Source organism: Schistocerca americana, chromosome 5 (assembly GCF_021461395.2).
Source record: "Schistocerca americana isolate TAMUIC-IGC-003095 chromosome 5, iqSchAmer2.1, whole genome shotgun sequence".
NCBI classification, from domain to species: Eukaryota; Metazoa; Arthropoda; class Insecta; order Orthoptera; family Acrididae; genus Schistocerca; species Schistocerca americana.
The window spans coordinates 269,936,935-269,956,233 of NC_060123.1; the positions used below are offsets into that span (position 1 = coordinate 269,936,935).

The window sequence follows — 19,299 nt, forward strand, 5'->3', positions numbered from 1 at the left end:
GTTCGTAACAGTTGTTCAAGAATCAGATTGTGTTTAGACCAGTTAGCTTCTGCAATAAGAATGTCGTCTACATACGTTGTGGTTCTGTCTTTCATGCAAAAGTGTGTATCGGATGCTGTCAAAACTAATAACATTTTCGTGAGCAAGACTCTTTGTGTCAAAAGTATTGTTTGCGTTGCTGGAAGATGCAACCTGTACTGTATCTAGTCATATTCTGACGTGCTATTATTTGCGGGAGGATGCTGTGGCATTTCGACTATTTGTACTGTTCTGTTATTTCTTCCTGACGTATTACGTTCGGGATATCTACTGTCTGGTTCATTCATGATAATATGTTGTTGCGGGAGATTTTGTTGCTGGTAAGACCGACTGTTACGCTGAAAACTGTGCTCATTACTTTTACGTCTGTCATAATAATCATTGCTATACGGTGCATTGCGATATGAGTTGAAATGGTGTGTTTTCTGTACGTACTGATTTCTTTATTGCTGTGCGTTGCTATTTGGTGTGGCCGACGCTATACGTGTAGGCGGCGAAACATTAAAGCTTGGTTGACCTCGCACGTTACACTGTTGGTTAGGTATGCTAACCGGTTGGTTTTGTTGCTGTTGTTGGGAAAAACCTCTATTGTTACCAAAATGTGGTTCCGTTGCTGATAATTTTGATGATACTGATTATTAAAATTTTGTTTGTTATTAAAATTACGCCGGTAGTTGTCATTTCGGGAGTGTCTAAAAAAAGCTGTCACTTTCGGTAAAACTTGTCGTATCAGGTTTTTTTTTGTTACTCCTTCTTAATCCTAGATAAATCGTTAGTTGAAGAGCTGTTTTGATAGATATAAAGGATAGTAGAAGAGAAGGCAGCAAAGCAGAAAACTAAAGATGAAATAGCACTACTACAGCTCGAGGCCCTGTGCACGCTACGGAACATATTTGTCGAAGTGTAATGAATCCCCTGAGGTCAATTACGCGCTGCAAATAAATTTTAGTTTTTGCATTACAGGCAATGCCGGTGAAAATTCAAAAGCAAGTTGTTGTATCCAATCCAGTTCTAGTTTCTGTGTTGCAGCCCAAGCTGATAAAAATATAAAAGCAAATTGTCGTATCCTCTCCAAAGCGTGAATCTGTGTTCTGTCATTATTAAGTACCTTAAATTTTTTTACGGATAAAAATTGCTTATAATCAACGTTGTCGTCTCTGAATGTGTGAAAAGGTTCAGGATTGCATGAGAATCTGTTTGCCTGTGCCTGTTAGTATTCTAAGTCGCATAGTCTCTGTAAATTACCTAAGTTACACTGGCTGTGTGAGTGTGACAAATTTTCGGAACATGGCGTATGCTGTGACGTGTTAGTGACTGAAACATTTTTCATTTCTGTCACTTTCATACGTTCGTCAATTTGGCTGATCTGTTGTTCAAATTTCTTATCGACTTCCGTATCCAGAGTGCGTGAAACTTCTGCTGACTTTAATTTAAACTCGTCGCGTATCTGTGATGCGTTTTCTGAACATTGTTCAGTGACTGAATTAATTTCATCTCTAAGTGATTCTGTTGTGGCTGCATGTGTATTATTTAATTCTTGTGCAACAGATCTAATTTCTTCGCTACTGTCTCTAGCATATGCCTCAATTTCCTCACGTAATTGTTCTTTACTATCATAACGTTGCACGGAAACGGCTGTAATCTGTTTACTAAGTTGTTTGTTCTGTTCGTTAAGGTTGTCGTGTTTTTCGTTCGACTGTTTGAAACTTTCATTAAACTGTTTGCGCGATTCAGTAAGTTGTTTGAAATGGTTGTCTAGTATTTCATTCCGCTGTTTGAAACATTCATTAATTTGTTGTTTCAGATTCTCACCAAACTGTAGCCATAATGCCGTAACTTGATCCATGTCAAAATTAGCCGCTGTATTCTCTGTGCTGTGTGATGGTCTATGTGCACTTGTCACGCTTTGTGTAACCATTAGGTCATTCTGTGATTCTTGAAAATGTTTACTAATCGGATGTGCAGTATTGGCCACTAAATCGGAATCAAACAAATCTGACATATTTTGAGTACATTGTTCAGCTTCGTTAGAAACAATTATCTGTGCACTGTGTAAATTTTGCAAATCAGGTGTGTTAAACTGGGCAGCGTTAATTGTAACAGAACGTGCGGCGTCATCAATTGTCGCTAAATTAACAGTGGACGCAATTGAATTTGTTTGCTGATTATTAGGATTAAAATCATTACTAGTGATCGGCACACACTGATTGTCTGCAAATAGGGGATTATCACTATTACACTGAGTGTCGCTAGTATTATCGGTCAAATTATTCGAGTCGGCTGTTTCACTCATTGCACATCGCGATGTACTGCTAACAGTTTTTCGCGGCATTTTTCACAAATCAAAATTACGCACAAAAATGAAACAAAGACAAAGCAAAAATGGAACAAACACAAGTACAACAAAGAGCAATAAATTGCCGATGATCTGTGAAAGAAAAAGTGACGAATTAGTAAATGCGTTGCGCCAGATGCAAACTACATTTAAGTAAATAAGAGCAGATATATGACTACTTCTCAGAAATTCACAAAGGAAATCCGATCCTGGCTGGTTGTCGCCAAGCGTAACCTCTCCACACGAAATAATTTTAAATATTATTTGGTTAATGATTCTAATTTTTGTGTAATCTCACAAAAAAACTTAATTAATAATAATAATAAAATGATTCTATTTTTTGTGTAACCTCTGAACAAAATTGGTTCTCATTTAATGTACCCACAAAATTCTTTTCTCATTTAATATAAGCTCGAAACAGAAAAATTCCTAAACCTCGTAATAAAAAAATAAATTCAGTAACCTGGTAAAATTCGGATGACAGCAGTGCTGCGTCATGGCCCTGTAAGATCATTCAGAATAAAAAGCAAAAATTCTCACCTCGATAAAGTCGGCAACTATCTGCTCTTACAATAGCTCTTTTCCGGCACAGCTCTGTGCAATGCTGGCCTATACATTTGTTATTTATGAAAGAAAGCAAATGATTTTTCTTTTGCAACAATCGGAATGATCATGCATTAAAAAATATTAAATTCTTTAAATCGAAATGAATGCTTGTTAGAAATTAGACAAAGATTATTATTAGGACATTTTTAAAAGATTTACATGTGAGTTTACATACTATTACTAGATATGCGCGAGGCTGCTTTTTTTACCTTATACAATAATACTCAGTCTCCGACATCGCTGCACCGCGACCGGCCCTGCCAACATGATACACCAGACAGAACTGACAAGCGCAGACAGGCGACTGCTCGCTAGTAACAACTTACTGCTACTGCTACACAGTTCGTACTGCAGTCAACACTGCTCTTTGGTCTCAGATTCTCTTATAGCTTACATATCACAGGCAGCACATACCTCTTACGAAGTGTTCAGCCACATGTAAAACGTCAACCACGACCTGCAACAAATGATGATGCCCAAGTAGGTGTTTTAGCTGCTGTCGCCGCTAGTCCGCACATCAGTAGCAGACAAATTGCGAAAGAATCGGGAATCTCAAAAACGTCGGTGGTGAGAATGCTACATCAATCACGATTGCATCCGTACCATATTTGTATGCAACAAGAATTGCATGTCGACGACTTTGAGCGTCGTGTACAGTTCTGCCACTGGGTACAAGAGAAATTACAGGACGATGACAGATTTTTGTACGCGCTCTATTTAGCGACGAAGCGTCATTCACCAACAGCGGTAACGTGAACCAGCATAATATGCACTATTGGGCAACGGAAAATCCACGATGGCTGTGACAAGTCGAACATCAGCGACCTTGGTGGGTTAATGTATGGTGCGGCATTATGGGAGGAAGGATAATTGTCCCCCATTTTAGCGATGGGAATCTAAATGGTGCAATGTATGGTGATTTCCTACGTAATGTTCTATCGATGTTTCGTTACATGACAGAATGGCGATGTACTTCCAGCATGATGGATGTCCGGCACATAGCTCGCGTGCGGTTGAAGCGGTACTGAATAGCATATGTCATGACAGGTGGACTGGTCGTCGAAGAGCCATACCATGGCCTGAAGGTTTACTGGATCTGACGTCCCAGGATTTCTTTTTGTGGGGAAAGTTAAGGATATTTGCTATCGTGATCCACCGACAACGCCTGACAACATGCATCAGCGCATTGTCAATGCATGTGCGAACATTACGGAAGGCGAACTACTCGCTGTTGAGAGGAATGTCGTTACACGTATTGCCAAATGCATTGAGGTTGACGGACATTGTTTTGGGCATTTGTTGCGTTAACGTTGTATTTACAGGATATCATTCTGTAACAGCATGGTTTCTCAGATATGATAAGTTTACACAGGTACATGTATCACACTGGAACAACCGAAATAAAATGTTCTAACGTACCTACGTTCTGAATTTAAATTTAAAAAACCTACCTGTTAGCAACTGTTCGTATAAAATTGTGAGCCATATGTTTGTGACTATTACAGCGCCATCTGTCATAAAGTGAAAAAAGTGGTCCAACTAAAATATTCATATTTCTTTACGCACTACACCAATACGTAATAATGAATTTCGTATTTAGAAAAAAGTATGGATGTGATAGTTTTAAATGGCTTCAGCAACTCTACAGGTTCGGAAAAGGCTGTGGAGACTTCCCGGAGTTGCTTATCCCGGCACATCCGGGTTTACTGGAACCGGAAAACTGAGAACAAAACCATCGAACGGGCTTCGAAGAAGTACTGTTACCTAATTTAAGTGTCAGGCTTGACATTTTCATTATAAAAAATATTTTATCTGTTGTTGAGGTCAAAAGAGGTCGTCAAAAATTTAAAAGTTCATTTCAATTGAAAGAAAATTTGCATGAAGTTCCTGGCGACGTTGAATACCCAACCCTGTATCAAGTTGCTGGATCGGAGATCTGAGGCAGGTGGAGTCCGTTGCTAGTCGATGCTGCCTCTGGTTCGCCCCGAGCACGTCGATGGAATACCGGTTGCTGTCAACTGCACTCGGTACTCGATCTATTATTTCTGGAACAGGTCTTGCTGCCATTTTCCACTTTCCTCTCGTTCAATATAGGTACATGCAAGATAGAAAGTTGGAATCAGTGACAAATAAATTATTTATTTGATCATGTTGAAGAAGCAAGTTTCTCCATTTACACGGATTCACTCATTTTATTTACAGAGGATGTTCTGTGTGTAAACACCGTTCTGGTTAATGTAGTGATTCACAGGTCGTTTAAAAGAATCGTACGTGTATGACACTGCACTTTTTTGTGTGCGTTGTTTATTTCTCACTGTACGTAAATGTTTGCGCATGACGCAACGGAGCCGGTGTTGCACTCACATTGTTGGCGCGCTGCTGGCAGTACAGTCTGTTTCAAGAATTTATACTCGTGAGTTTATCTCGTTATATTAAAAGTATAAGGTCTGTTCATTTTTTTTTTACTTTAAAGTTTGTTAACGGTTTACCAACGTCCAATCATTGCTGCTAACATATGTACTTGAAGAGCCTTCATATTATCGCTAATTTGAGTGATTTATCTCTGATTAACACAGTTTTAAAATGAAAAACACAGTTTTTGTGTATCCATTTGATTACTGAAGTTCTCGTAAGACACTTAGCACATATATTGATAACTTCTGGAGCTCATAGTTCCACACGATAGACAATCTTCATATCACTTTACACTTACACAGCAATGATATTTGTTCATGTCTACATTTGATATGTCGAAACATGAAGACAAAAATCCTATTCTGTATCGAACATCACATAAAAAATTGACTGGCAGATTCTTCTAAATTTTTCTTGATCTATACATCACTTTCGGACCATGTACATTTCAGTACATTTCCATAAGCTAGTATGTTGTATTTGTTTATTGCCATTTATTCTCATTCATTCACATTTGGTTATATCTAATAATTAGTATTTTGTAACAGGTGCCAATATTCGCTACACCTGCTAGTACGTAGGTCAAACGGCTAATGGCAATGCAAAACCCGGAAGTTAAAAGTACCCAAAATGGTACGCAAGAACGCAAATGCTCCAAACAGAGTCAAATCGGAAGTAAGCAAATACGGGCTCTAGCGCTAAACTAATATCTGGTCGTGTGTGTGCGCACTACATAAACCAACGTAAAGGACATTCATGAATCATCCACATTCATAGATCCATGATATACTTAAAGCACATACATCGTAACCCTAATATAACCTAGGTAGAAAAAAATCAGAATATCACATTTACATTAAAACTTTTACTCTAACCGTTTAAAAAGAATTTAGTTAATGAACTTTCAGCATTGAAACTTCAAGGCCTTAAATTCTTAAATAGTTCCCTTGTGGGAACTTAGATTTGACCAGCTAAACAAATCATCTGGTCATACATGGCCAGAAAAAAACCGTTGTAAACTAAGACACATGAGTAAAAGAATTTACAATAAAACTACCCAGTAACTACTATTTAATATTTTATAATGGTGTTTGTGTACTGAATATATTTTCTTACTTGCAATCGGTGCACTGTGGCTCTTATTGTAAATTTTTCTTAAGGTCCCTGTGACAATAGAGCCCCCATCAGTATTGACATCTTGCAGTAAATAGCAACCGTCATGAGGAATTGAAACCATCTTGAAATGCCCTACATATAGTAGATGGCACTTGTACTTTTCTTCTCAATCAACGATGGCTTAGGAAGCGTTATAAGTGGTACTACTTCGTCGACTGGGTGCTTTGGTTTACTGCTAAGGTTCTTGTCGAATTTCGTTTGGCGAATTTCGACCTGGTGAGTTATATTGTTGCTGTATCGAGCTTTTGTTTGTTGGTTTAACCTTTTGACAGATATTTTAGGTTCTGATAACTCCTTATACCCTTTGCATTAAGTTTGGAAAATAAAAATATTGACTGAACTTCATGGTACATTTGGCAACAACGAAATGTCCCGTAGCTCGGTGTGTAAAGCATTGTAGGTACCCCTAGACCCGTCCCCGTGGGCTAGGGGTAGAGTCTCTGATTCATAATCAAAACGTCTTCGGTCCCGGGTTTGATCCCTGCCACTGCCTAAATTTTGATAAATAATCAGCATTGGCGGCCGAAGACTTCCGGCATACAAAGTCAGCCTCATTTTGCCAACGGCCTTGTCAAAGAGGGCGGAGGAGCGCATAGTGGTTTAGGGCACTCTCTTGTCCTAGGGGTGGGAAATTGCCCCTAAAGGCGGAAGAATCAGCAATGATCAACGACATGAGGATGCAGAAGGCAATGGAAACCACTGCATTAAAGACACGTAACCTGTATCCACAGGACATGTGGCCTGTAATTGAAGAAGTGTCATGATGATCTCTCCATTGGCAAAAGATTCTGATCTCCGGGAGGGGACTGCCAAATGGGAGGTTACCATGAGAAAAAGATTGAATAATCTACGAAAGGATAACGTTCTACGAGTCGGGGCGTGGAATGTCAGAAGCTTGAACGTGGTAAGGAAATTAGAAAATCTGAAAAGGGAAATGCAAAGGCTCCACCTAGATATAGTAGGGGTCAGTGAAGTGAAGTGGAAGGAAGGCAAGGATTTCTGGTCAGATGAGTATCGGGTAATATCAACAGCAGCAGACAATGGTATAACAGGTGTAGGATTCGTTATGAATAGGAAGGTAGGGCAGAGGGTGTGTTACTGTGAACAGTTCAGTGACCGGGTTGTTGTAATCAGAATCGACAGCAGACCAACACCGACAACGATAGTTCAGGTATACATGCCGACGTCGCAACCTGAAGATGAACAGATGGAGAAAGTGTATGAGGATATTGAAAGGGTAAAGCATTATGTAAAGGGGGACGAAAATCTAATAGTCATGGGCGACTGGAATGCAGTTGTAAGGGAACGAGAAGAAGAAAAGGTTACAGGAGAATATGGGCTTGGGACAAGGAATGGAAGAGGAGAAAGACTAATTGAGTTCTGTAACATGTTTTAGCTAGTAATAGCGAATACCCTGTTCAAGAATCACAAGAGGAGGAGGTATACTTGGAAAGGGCCGGGAGATACGGGAAGATTTCAATTAGATTACATCATGGTCAGACAGGGATTCCGAAATCAGATACTGGATTGTAAGGCGTACCCAGGAGCAGATATAGACTCAGATCACAATATAGTAGTGATGAAGAGTAGGCTGAAGCTCAAGACATTAGTCAGGAAGAATCAATACGCAAAGAAGTGGGATACGGAAGTACTAAGGAATGACGAGATACGTTTGAAGTTCTCTAACACTATAAATACAGCAATATGGAATAGCGCAGTAGGCAGTACAGTTGAAGAGGAATGGACATCTCTAAAAAGGGCCATCACAGAAGTTGGGAAGGAAAACATAGGTACAAAGAAGGTAGCCACGAAGAAACCATGGGTAACAGAAGAAATACTTCAGTTGATTGATGAAAGGAGGAAGTACAAACATGTACCGGGAAAATCAGGAATACAGAAATACAAGTCACTTAGGAATGAAATAAATAGAAAGTGCAGGGAAACTAAGACGAAATGGCTGCAGGAAAAATGTGAAGACATCGAAAAAGATATGATTGTCAGAAGGACAGACTCAGCATACAGGAAAGTCAAAACAACCTTTGGTGACATTAAAAGCAACGGTGGTAACATTAAGTGTGCAACGGGAATTCCACTGTTAAATGCAGAGGAGAGAGCAGATAGGTGAAAAGAATTCATTGAAAGCCTCTATGAGGGTGAAGATTTGTCTGATGTGATAGAAGAAGAAACAGGAGTCGATTTAGAAGAGATAGGGGATCCAGTATTAGAATCGGAATTTGAAAGAGCTTTGGAGGACGTACGGTCAAATAAGGCAGAAGGGATAGATAACATTCGATCAGAATTTCTACCATCATTGGGGGAAGTGGCAACAAAACGACTATTCACATTTGTGTGTGGAATATATGAGTCTGGCTATATACCATCTGACTTCCGGAAAAGCATCATCCACACAATTCCGAAGACGGCAAGAGCTCACAAGTGCGAGAATTATCGCACAATCAGCTTAACAGCTCATGCGTCGAAGCTGCTTACAAGAGTAACATACAGAAGAATGGAAAAGAAAATTGAGAACGCGCTAGGTGGACGATCAGTTTGGCTTTAGGAAAAGTAAAGGGACGAGAGAGGCAATTCTGACGTTACGGCTAATATTGGAAGCAAGGCTAAAGAAAAATCAAGACACTTTCATAGGATTTGTCGGCCTGGTAAAAGCGTTCGACAATATAAAGTGGTGCAAGCTGTTCAAGATTCTGAAAAAAGTAGGGGTAAGCTATAGGGAGAGACGGGTCATATACAATATGTACAACAACCAAGAGGGAATAATAAGAGTGAACGATCAAGATCGAAGTGCTCGTATTAAGAAGGGTGTAAGACAAGCCTGTAGCCTTTCGCCCCTACTCTTCAATCTGTACATCGAGGAAGCAATGATGGAAATAAAAGAAAGGTTCAGGAGTGGAATTAAAATACAAGGTGAAAGGATATCAATGATACGATTCGCTGATGACATTGCTATCCTGAGTGAAAGTGAAGAAGAATTAAATGATCTGCTGAACGGAATGAACAGTCTAAAGAGTGCACAGTACGGTTTGAGAGTAAATCGGAGAAAGACGAAGGTAATGAGAAGTAGTAGAAATGAGAACAGCGAGAAACTTAACATCAGGATTGATGGCCACGAAGTCAATGAAGTTAAGGAATTCTGCTACCTAGGCAGTAAATTAACCAATGACGGAAGGAGCAAGGAGGACATTAAAAGCAGACTCGCTATGGCAAAAAAGGCATTTCTGGCCAAGAGAAGTCTACTAATATCAAATACCGGCCTTAATTTGAGGAAGAAATTTCTGAGGATGTACGTCTGGAGTACAGCATTGTACGGTAGTGAAACATGGACTGTGGGAAAACCGGAACAGAAGAGAATCGAAGCATTCGAGATGTGGTGCTATAGACGAATGTTGAAAATTAGGTGGACTGACGAGGTAAGGAATGAGGAGGTTCTATGCAGAATTGGAGAGGAAAGGAATTTGTGGAAAAAACTGATAAGGAGAAGGGACAGGACGATAGGACATCTGCTAAGACATGAGGGAATGACTTCCATGGTACTAGAGGGAGCTGCAGAGGGCAAAAACTGTAGAGGAAGACAGAGATTGGAATACGTCAAGCAAATAATTGAGGACGTAGGTTGCAAGTGCTACTCTGAGATGAAGAGGTTAGCACAGGAAAGGAATTCGTGGCGGGCCGCATCAAACCAGTTAGTAGACTGATGACCAAAAAAAAAAATTTTTTTTCGTTTGATGCTTATTTCGTGAGATGTTTGACCCAGTCACTATCAATGGACCACCCGGTAGTATACTACTTGCTGTTTGGTCTAACCACTATCTATACTTTGCAAAATTAAAAATACTTTAGCTAAAGTGAAAATTGAACGATATGTTGCACTGACTTAGAGCACTGTAAAAAAAGTCTATAGTCAAATGTATTTTTATTTTCAGCCCTAGGTGCAGTGTAATGTCAACCCCAATATTTTGTCATCACTCCATGCGACAGTGCTAGAGATTTATGAACTGATGAATATTTTTCCAGAAATGACATTTAAACCTATATGTGAAAACTGATAAAGACAAGACTGGTGATTATACTCTATTATTATATGTTTTATTATTTTTATAAACAATTTTCTACCAAGAATAATCATTTAACAAAAAGTAGTACCTTTAAAAGAATGTTTTGGCATTGTATCGCCTGTGAATTTTTTCCTTCTATTGTTCTCAATGATGTATGAAGTGTCTGACATCAGAGATTAAGCTGAAGTCTTTTCGTTTAAATATTGTCAAAAATAATCGTGTGTGAGAGGTGCAAATGGTCTAGAATATAACATACAGTTTACAAAATGGAATTTTACTGTACAGTCTTTTATATCAGACTCGGTAACCTACTATGACTGTTTTAAGTTTTGTGTCCGCAGCAAACATGAAAGCTGCCACTAGCTTCTTATATGACTATACTGATTATTGGTAACTGACGGATAATATCGATATTATGAACAATCAGAACGGTGTAGGATTCTGACGTTTAATCCAGCATAAAGGGAAAGATTGATTTTATTGATTTTCTACCAAAATTACGTTGATAAGAATACCCAATCGAGACTGTGTTTTGTTTGCCGCCATTACGTGAGCATATGGAGCGGCAATTTCAAACTGCAGAAATAATCAGACATCAATTCTCTCGATCGATATTACAATATTTGAACTCCAAGGGCAAAAACCCACAGGAATTTATTATTTTTCTATTCTAACAGTGAAAATAACACTCAATAGAACAATCATAGACCATATGTAAATGAAATAATTTTTGTGCATGGTGCGTGTATCAGTGACTTAAAAAAAATATTTATGACCTCAGTTTTGTTATGGGGAGAAGTTGTGGCATGTTATATTAATTATTTGTTGCATACATTTTAATGTCACTCACTGAATTAATGAAACAGATATTGCGATTTTACTTGTAGTGATAAGGTATGACAAAGTAATTCAGTACAGTTAGGCTCAGCGTCACATAAATAAGAATTATCAGAGATAATTTACTCTTGCTGCTGCATTTTCTTACCTTTTAAAGTAACATGTATACACCATCAAAACAACTTTCATCAATATGTAAAGATTTTTTTTTTTATTTTTTATAAATTACCACTGCCAGTCACAAACATTTTTAGCTATTGTATTACTTATTTATTTAGCTACATGTTTCGAGGGAACACTACATCTTAAGGCTAATTGGCAGTACAAAAACAAATTTACAATAAGGTCATACTGATGTTACATAGTCTTTTCATAAATGCTGTGGTTATCCTTTGGATGAAGAGGAAACTTACTAAGATGCGATGTCACTTTGAAAGCTGAACTGATGTTTGCATGAAAATGTTGTGTAGCGGTCACTCACTTTGTTCTTCTGGCGTGGCAGCTCATCACGACGAGACCATTTATAAAAAAACTTTACATATTTCTTGATACAGTCACGGTCGAAACATAGTCATAATGGCTTCAACTTTAAACAAACAAATGAAATACCATTACAACCAGTGCTAGAGACATACATATGCAGAAAATAAGAATATATTAATTAAATAACTTTAACTGGCTAATTTAATTGTAACGATGTGGAACGGGTCATTTTACATTTCCATTACACTTTCACATGTAAATACGGCTACATATTGGCCATTTACAAGATATTTTATTTTGTTTTTTAAAAACCCTGTCATTATTAATTCCTGTCCACCACCACTCACATTTTACATCAACAGAAATGATTCCACAGTTGAGATGAAGTTATTGAGGTGTAACTCTTTCAGTTCTTTTTAATTTAACTTTTGTCTATGTTAGATATATTATGTAATTGTGTAAGTGATCAGAAACTTTGGTGGCTACATTAGGCACCTCTTTTGGTATTTAAGGCAGTCTTAAAGTGAAACAAAGGATGCCACTATTTTCCTTCTTATATTTCAACTGTGTACAACATTTCTATTTTTGGCCTGTAGTGATTCATTACAACGTATATTGCGAGGGGGTAAATATGCTGTGAAGCAGAAGTTATAATATTAAGTCCTTAAATAAAGATCTAAGATAATCTTGGGTGTGCACAACACATTATTCCATCACAACGTTTTTGAGTAACGAAAATTTTCTTTTGTAACGTTGAGTTACCACAAACATCATTCCATATGATGTTACTAAACGAAAATAAGCAAAATATGTTCACTTAAATCCTTTCAAAAATTTTAAAGATTCTATGTACAACTGTTTATCTATATAGATTGACACTAGGCCACCTTGGCACATCAGTTCACACAACTACACACATTACCCTGCCACACCTGCTTCCTCAGTCCATATTCTCACCACCACCACAGTCTGCTTTAAAGTAGACTGGAGAGTGAAAATTTGTACCAAGGCCAGGAATCGAACCTGGGTCTCCTGCTTGCTAGGCAGGTGCATTAACCACTAGGCCACCATTTCACAGTGGTTCACAAAACTGCTGTTCTCACTACTGCCCCAGTCTACTTTAAAGCAGACTGTGGTGGTGGTGAGAATATGGACTGAGGAGGTAGGTGTGGCAGGGTAATGTGTGTGGTTGTGTGAACTGATGTGCCAAGGTGGCCTAGTGTCAAATCCATGTGCCTAGTATGCAAGAGACCTGGTTTCAATATAATAAAAAATAAAAATATTCAATTGCTGCTTCAGTCTATGTACATAAAACAATAACTGTATGAGGCCAGTAAAATCTCTGACGTAGTCTCATTTTAAAACTTCCTGGCAGATTAAAACTGTGCCACCCGCGAAAGGCAAAGGTCCCGAGTTCGAGTCTCGGTTGGGCACACAGTTTTAATCTGCCAGGAAGTTTCATATCAGCGCACACTCCGCTGCAGAGTGAAAATCTCATTCTGGTAGTCTCATTTTATTTCCTCAATGCATGTAATATTTATCACTAGCATAGTACCTCTAAAAGAGCAAAGCAAACAAGCGGTGTCTTTTCGAAACTGAGACTGAGACCATCTGCAGAAAACTATACCAAAAAATTTTAATAACATTATTTACTGCATGTTTTGTTGTTGTATTCATGTTTGGAGCGTCAACTGCAAAAATAACTAATTCTGTTTTGTATATTATGTGGACTAAGATTGTGTGTAGTTAAACTTGATAAATGTCTTTTTTGTCTCAGTCAAGACAATTTTCCATCCTTACATTGGCTGAATTATTACATACAACCTTCTGCATCCTATACACTATAACACAGAAGAAACTTTTATCCAGTGTTTTTCTTAAATATCATCTAATTTTGTACAAGAAACATTTGTGATTTTAGTAACTTCGATATTTAATTTGTGAGAACAACAAAACAAACTTTTCGTATTTAATATGCACTTTTAAAACGACTTTTGAAAACACTTTTTAAATTTTATTTAAATTATTATTGTTACATTGTATCAATATCTGTAGGGAAATTTATGAAATCGCTGAAGTTAAAATCGTCTGGGTTATTAGGCTGTGACATGTTTCTCCTAAAATGTTCGACGTTTTGACCCCTCTGCTGGGATCTTTCTCAGGGTCTTTTTGTGTCCACTACTGCTAGTGTTCTAGCCACGAAAACCTGCAGACTTACATAAATTTATGAAATGTTCGACTTTTCCCACATATCACGAGTAAACTGTAATAGTAGTTACGTCGCTAGGCATTTGTTTGTTACATCATGTACACATTCTCAGTATTCAAGTACTAGTCATGACACACAGTGATTGTGTGTATCTCACGCAAGACAGTATTGTAGTCAATTTGAGCCAATATTCTATTTTGTGAGACACAGAGGGGATGCTACACGAAAGCAGACAAATTAAGCTCCAAAAACATTAAGAGCCTGCAGCAAAATCGTTTTCAGTTGACTGGGCCATTCTCATAATGACAGGAGTAAATGGAGCATTGTCACAAATGCTGATACCGTCTTCTCAGCAGTATTTGCAACCTGTAAGGCTGTTTACATCAGATTACCTTTGAACTTTCGGGAGGCAAACCAAATGAATTTAATTGCGAACTGAATAATAGCGTCAGTTATATCAAATTCTGACATCCCAATCATTCCATTAATCTCAGTCGTTGTTACTTAGAATCGAAGCCTACACCTTTTCTATCATAACAGTGCAGAATGGAAGAATATCAAATCTTTCAATGAAATGAAGATAATTCGGGAAGTATATATGTTTTGTTTTGTTGGAATACAATCTAGAATGTTGAGTTGTAATGTGTCAATTACTTGACCAATCTTTTTACAGTGCAATATAAATCATTATAATTGTAATGAGACTACTATTAAAGTAATAATAAGATAATTTCAATGCAATAATACAGCAAACTAAACTTACATGTGTCTTTTATTTTTGTATCATCATCGATTTTGTGAAGGTGTTTTTCATTGTTTGCTTGGTGGCTGGTATTTCAGTATTGAAACTATGTTGAATTTCGATTACTTTTTATTTCAATCAAAGTTTTTATAATTATTATACTTATGAAAGCATATAATGAGTGTTTGGTTGCATAGGTATACATTACTGCCAATAATCCACCACTGAGTAAAACATGGGAAATTTAGGGCTTAGGTATCTCTCTAACGATTATTTGCATTTTCTTAAAACATTTACATTTGCTTTCCTTTAGTAATTTGGAACTGTTATTAATGGTTTTATTTGTTTTCTCTTGAAATTGTTCTGTTCGTTTCATGTGCAGTCTATTTCATCATCACATGCTTGTAAGATAAGTTACATAGTAATAGCTGTTATGATAACCGACTGATTATTTCTCAGAATCTGATCAGCTGGATTGGTGACTGACATTAAAAAACACTGTCAGTGACTTGCTGTGGCTTATTTAACCTTTCATGAAATTTTTCATTCTCTTTCTTGTGTTTAGTTTAGACTCCTTTGTAATGATAACTGCCATAAATTATTGATCCAGTTATGCCTACATGAACGTAGCTATTTGCACAGCTGACTAGAGAGCAGGTAGCTTACAGTTCTTTGGTTCGATATGACTCTACCCACTCTTCAGTTCAAAAAATGGTTGAAATGGCTCTGAGGACTATGGGACTTAACATCTGAGCTCATCAGTCCCCTAGAACTTAGAACTAATTAAACCTAATTAACCTAAGGACATCACACACATCCATGCCCGAGGCAGGATTCGAACCTACGACCGTAGCGGTCGCGCGGTTCCATACTGAAGTGCCTAGAACCACTCGGCCACACAGGCCGGCAACTGTTCAGTCACACCATGAATTCCATACTTGATGTTTCACGCTGTTTTGCCTCTATCACGGCTAGTCTCATAGCTGGTTCCGAAATACTGTCGCTTACAGTGTACTTTTTGGAATTTGGAACCACCATAAAAACAAAACGACAGAACGACGATGATTACATTCTAAATACGATTTAATTTCAGTTCGTAGCCTTCCGAGACCAATGGCGTTTTGAATAGTTGTTCAGTTGCATACGTAGACCAGCAGAAAGAGAGGATGAGGTGGAAGATAATTAATAACTGTATTTATCTCACCAGCTGCAACCCATAATAGATTTTGAATTATATGTATAGATGCTTTCAATTACACATAGCCTCCCGTTTCTTGTGCAGATGATACTATGCATATGGAGCTCTAATAACTGATAGCGTAGCACTCTCTGCTAGGCCGTGCTAATACTTTGCGAATACTGTCCACTAATGTCCGGCCGAGGCTGGCAGGAGCGGCGCTTATATTCACTTCGGCTGGATGCCGCTTCTATCGTGATGGCGTCCTGGTCAGCGCACTACTGGCTGACGTCGCCTCACCGCCTTCTCTGGTCTTGCATTCTTCATTTTCGTTATTTAAGGGATTAATATTGCAAGATCGCAGGTTAATGTATGCGCGAGATAAGCCATTGCAAATGAGAGATGCTGGTACATTAATAACCGGTGAAACCGACAGAATGTTGAATGCAGACATGCAAACTTGCATATATTGTGTTGTACAGGTGCCAGATGGGATGCAACTCCAGCATGCCTGTTTCAATTGGTCGGTCAACGCAGCGACGGTTAATTCTGGTTGTGATTGATGCTGTAGTTGCCGTCCAATGGTATCCTATATGCGCTCGACTACATACAGTTCTGGTGATCGAGCAGGCCAAGGCAACATGTTGACCCTGTAGAGGACGTTGGGTTACAGCAGCAGTAGTTGGGCGAGCCTTATCTTGCTGGATAACTCCCCATGGAATGCTATTAATGAATGGCAGCACAGAAGGTCGAATCACCACACTGACGTACAGACTAGCAGTCAGAGTGCATGGGATAACCATGAGAGTGCTCCTACTGTCATATGAAACCATAATCAGATCATAACTCCAGGTGTAGGTCCAGTGTGTCTAGCACACAGACGGGTTGGTTGCTGCCCCTTGAGTGGCCTCTGAACCAGCAAATAGCCGTCACTGTCACCGAGGCAAAACCAGCTTTCATCGGAAAACATAACAGACCTCCACCCTGCCTTCCAGTGAGCTCTCGCTTGATACCACTGACGTCAAAAATGATGGTAGTTTGGATTCAGTGGAATGTAAACTACAGGGCGTCTGACTTGGAGCTATCCTTGACGTAACCGATTTGTAACAGTTAGTTGTATCACTGCGATGCCAACTGCTGCTAAAATTCCTGCTGCAGACGCAGTGCGATGCGCCAGAGCCATATGCCGACCACGATTGTCTTTCCTCTCGGTAGTGGTATGTGGCAGTCTGGGTCCCGGTATTTCTGCAACCGCATATTCCCGTATCCACCGCTGCCAGCAATCATGTACAATTGCTAAATTCAAGACAAGTTTTTCTGCAGTGCATCAGAAGGGACATCCAGCTTCTCTTAGCCCTATTACATAGCCTCGTTCAAACTCAGTGAGGTGTTGATTATGGTGTCTATGTAGCCTTAAGGGCATCCTTGACTAACATGAACTCATCACGTCCAGTCTCGTAACTAACACTCTTGACCGGTACAGCGTGTATCTAGAGCAAACCTGATTTACATCCTCATAGTGACGCTGCTAGCGCCGCTCTTAGGCAAGTGGCGCGAAATTTAATAGATACAGAAACACACCTACCAGTTTTCGTTCTCCTTATACACTTCCTTGCTGTTGGGATTTTTTTCCATCAGTGTATGATATAGATCTCGAAATTTTCCTTAACAAGTTTCCACCTTTAAAATGCATTCAATTTAATTAGATTATCATGTAAAAATTTGTAGCAAGCTGGTTATGACCGAACTGTCTTTATGTAGTAGTATAGGCTTAAAAAATTGTAATCTATGTCCATCTAAGCGTTTAGAAGACTAACATGTAAAAATATGAAGTAAACCGATGAAGAAATCTAAGAGATTTTTGCTGACAAAATTTCCTAGTAGTGGATGTGACAGTGGCATCAATACCAACATTCAGCATATGAAATTGAAGAATCTACTTCGCAGTATAAATGTTACAATGGCCCAAATGACATAGTAGATCGTTTATGACTTTTGGTGGCTTTGACAAGTGTTGAGAACACAGACGAGATCGTGTTAATAATTTCAGAGCTTCAAGAATGGCGTATTATTGAACTGCCAAAAATGCAGTGCTCCAGCAGCAGTGTATAGCAATTTATTGTTGTGAATTCGCCTAAAAATTACACCTGCTGACGCTCCAGAGCTTAGCAGAAAAACTGAAAGCATGTATTAAACGATTTCTCGGTGATTCATTTTGCATGATATCATGCTCTTGTTTGCATCCAATTCATCATGGCTTCGCATTCTAATTAGGAAATGCGGTTTTCAGAACGAAGTATGGTTACTCTTAAATTGTTTAATTGGAAATATACCATGCTGCACGTACTGATCTGTCAGAACACTTGGTGCCTGAGGTGTTAAATTTAAAAGATTTACTGAAGATGTGAGCAAAATCTTAACACCTGTGTTATAAATGTCTCACAGGGTTAAAATATGTATGAAATTACAGGTCCCACAGCCTTGGAACTCTTGAGATTGATGCATTATGAAACTTACACCTCTACATTGGATGTTGTGAAATTTCGTTTAAATGACGTGCTGAGGGCTGAACTCAAGGCCTCAGGGCTCCAGAGCTTAAGCATTTTTGCGAAATTTCGATTAAATTATGTAAAAATTAATTTATTAACACCTGCAAGGAGTCTTACCCAAGTGGTTTGGGTCCCAGAGTTTAAGTGTTGTTGTGGAATTTCGATTAAAATACGTAATACAAGCTATTTACACATGCCATGGGTTGAATTCAGAACCTTGAGACTCCAGAGTTAAGCATTGTTGTGATGTTATGTGACCTTGGGCTATCGTATGACACACGAGCTGTTGACAACTTTCGATTTCGAAAATGTGGGCGTTTACGACTTTGAACTGTACGTGAATCGGTCGACTCCCTCCCAACCATTTTCATGATAGACTTGTCGAAAAGGAACACAATCGGATTACAGTCCTATTAGTTCACGTGCTACCATCTCAAGCATTTTTCTCGATCGGAAATTTCATGGTCAACAGCAGTTTTCCTCATAAAACCTCTGGGACGTGGGCAGACTTGTGACTTGTCTAAAGTTTTCTCTCTGTTACACCGTTTCATGGTTGGATTGGGCGTTTTAATTTTAATGTTTGAGTAGTAGCTCAAATGTTTATTTCTCCAGTATTATTTGTTTCCAAAGCAAAAACAATCACAAATAAATGTAATCT

At 38.6% G+C, this 19,299-nt stretch overlaps 1 non-coding gene across 1 annotated transcript; it reads right to left on the minus strand.

Annotated features, from left to right (window-relative positions):
- Nucleotides 1–12,966: 12,966 nt before the first annotated feature.
- Nucleotides 12,967–13,046, minus strand: Trnaa-agc. The gene has a single exon. It is a non-coding gene; the product is annotated as a tRNA-Ala (tRNA).
- Between the last annotated feature and the right edge of the window lie 6,253 nt (nt 13,047–19,299).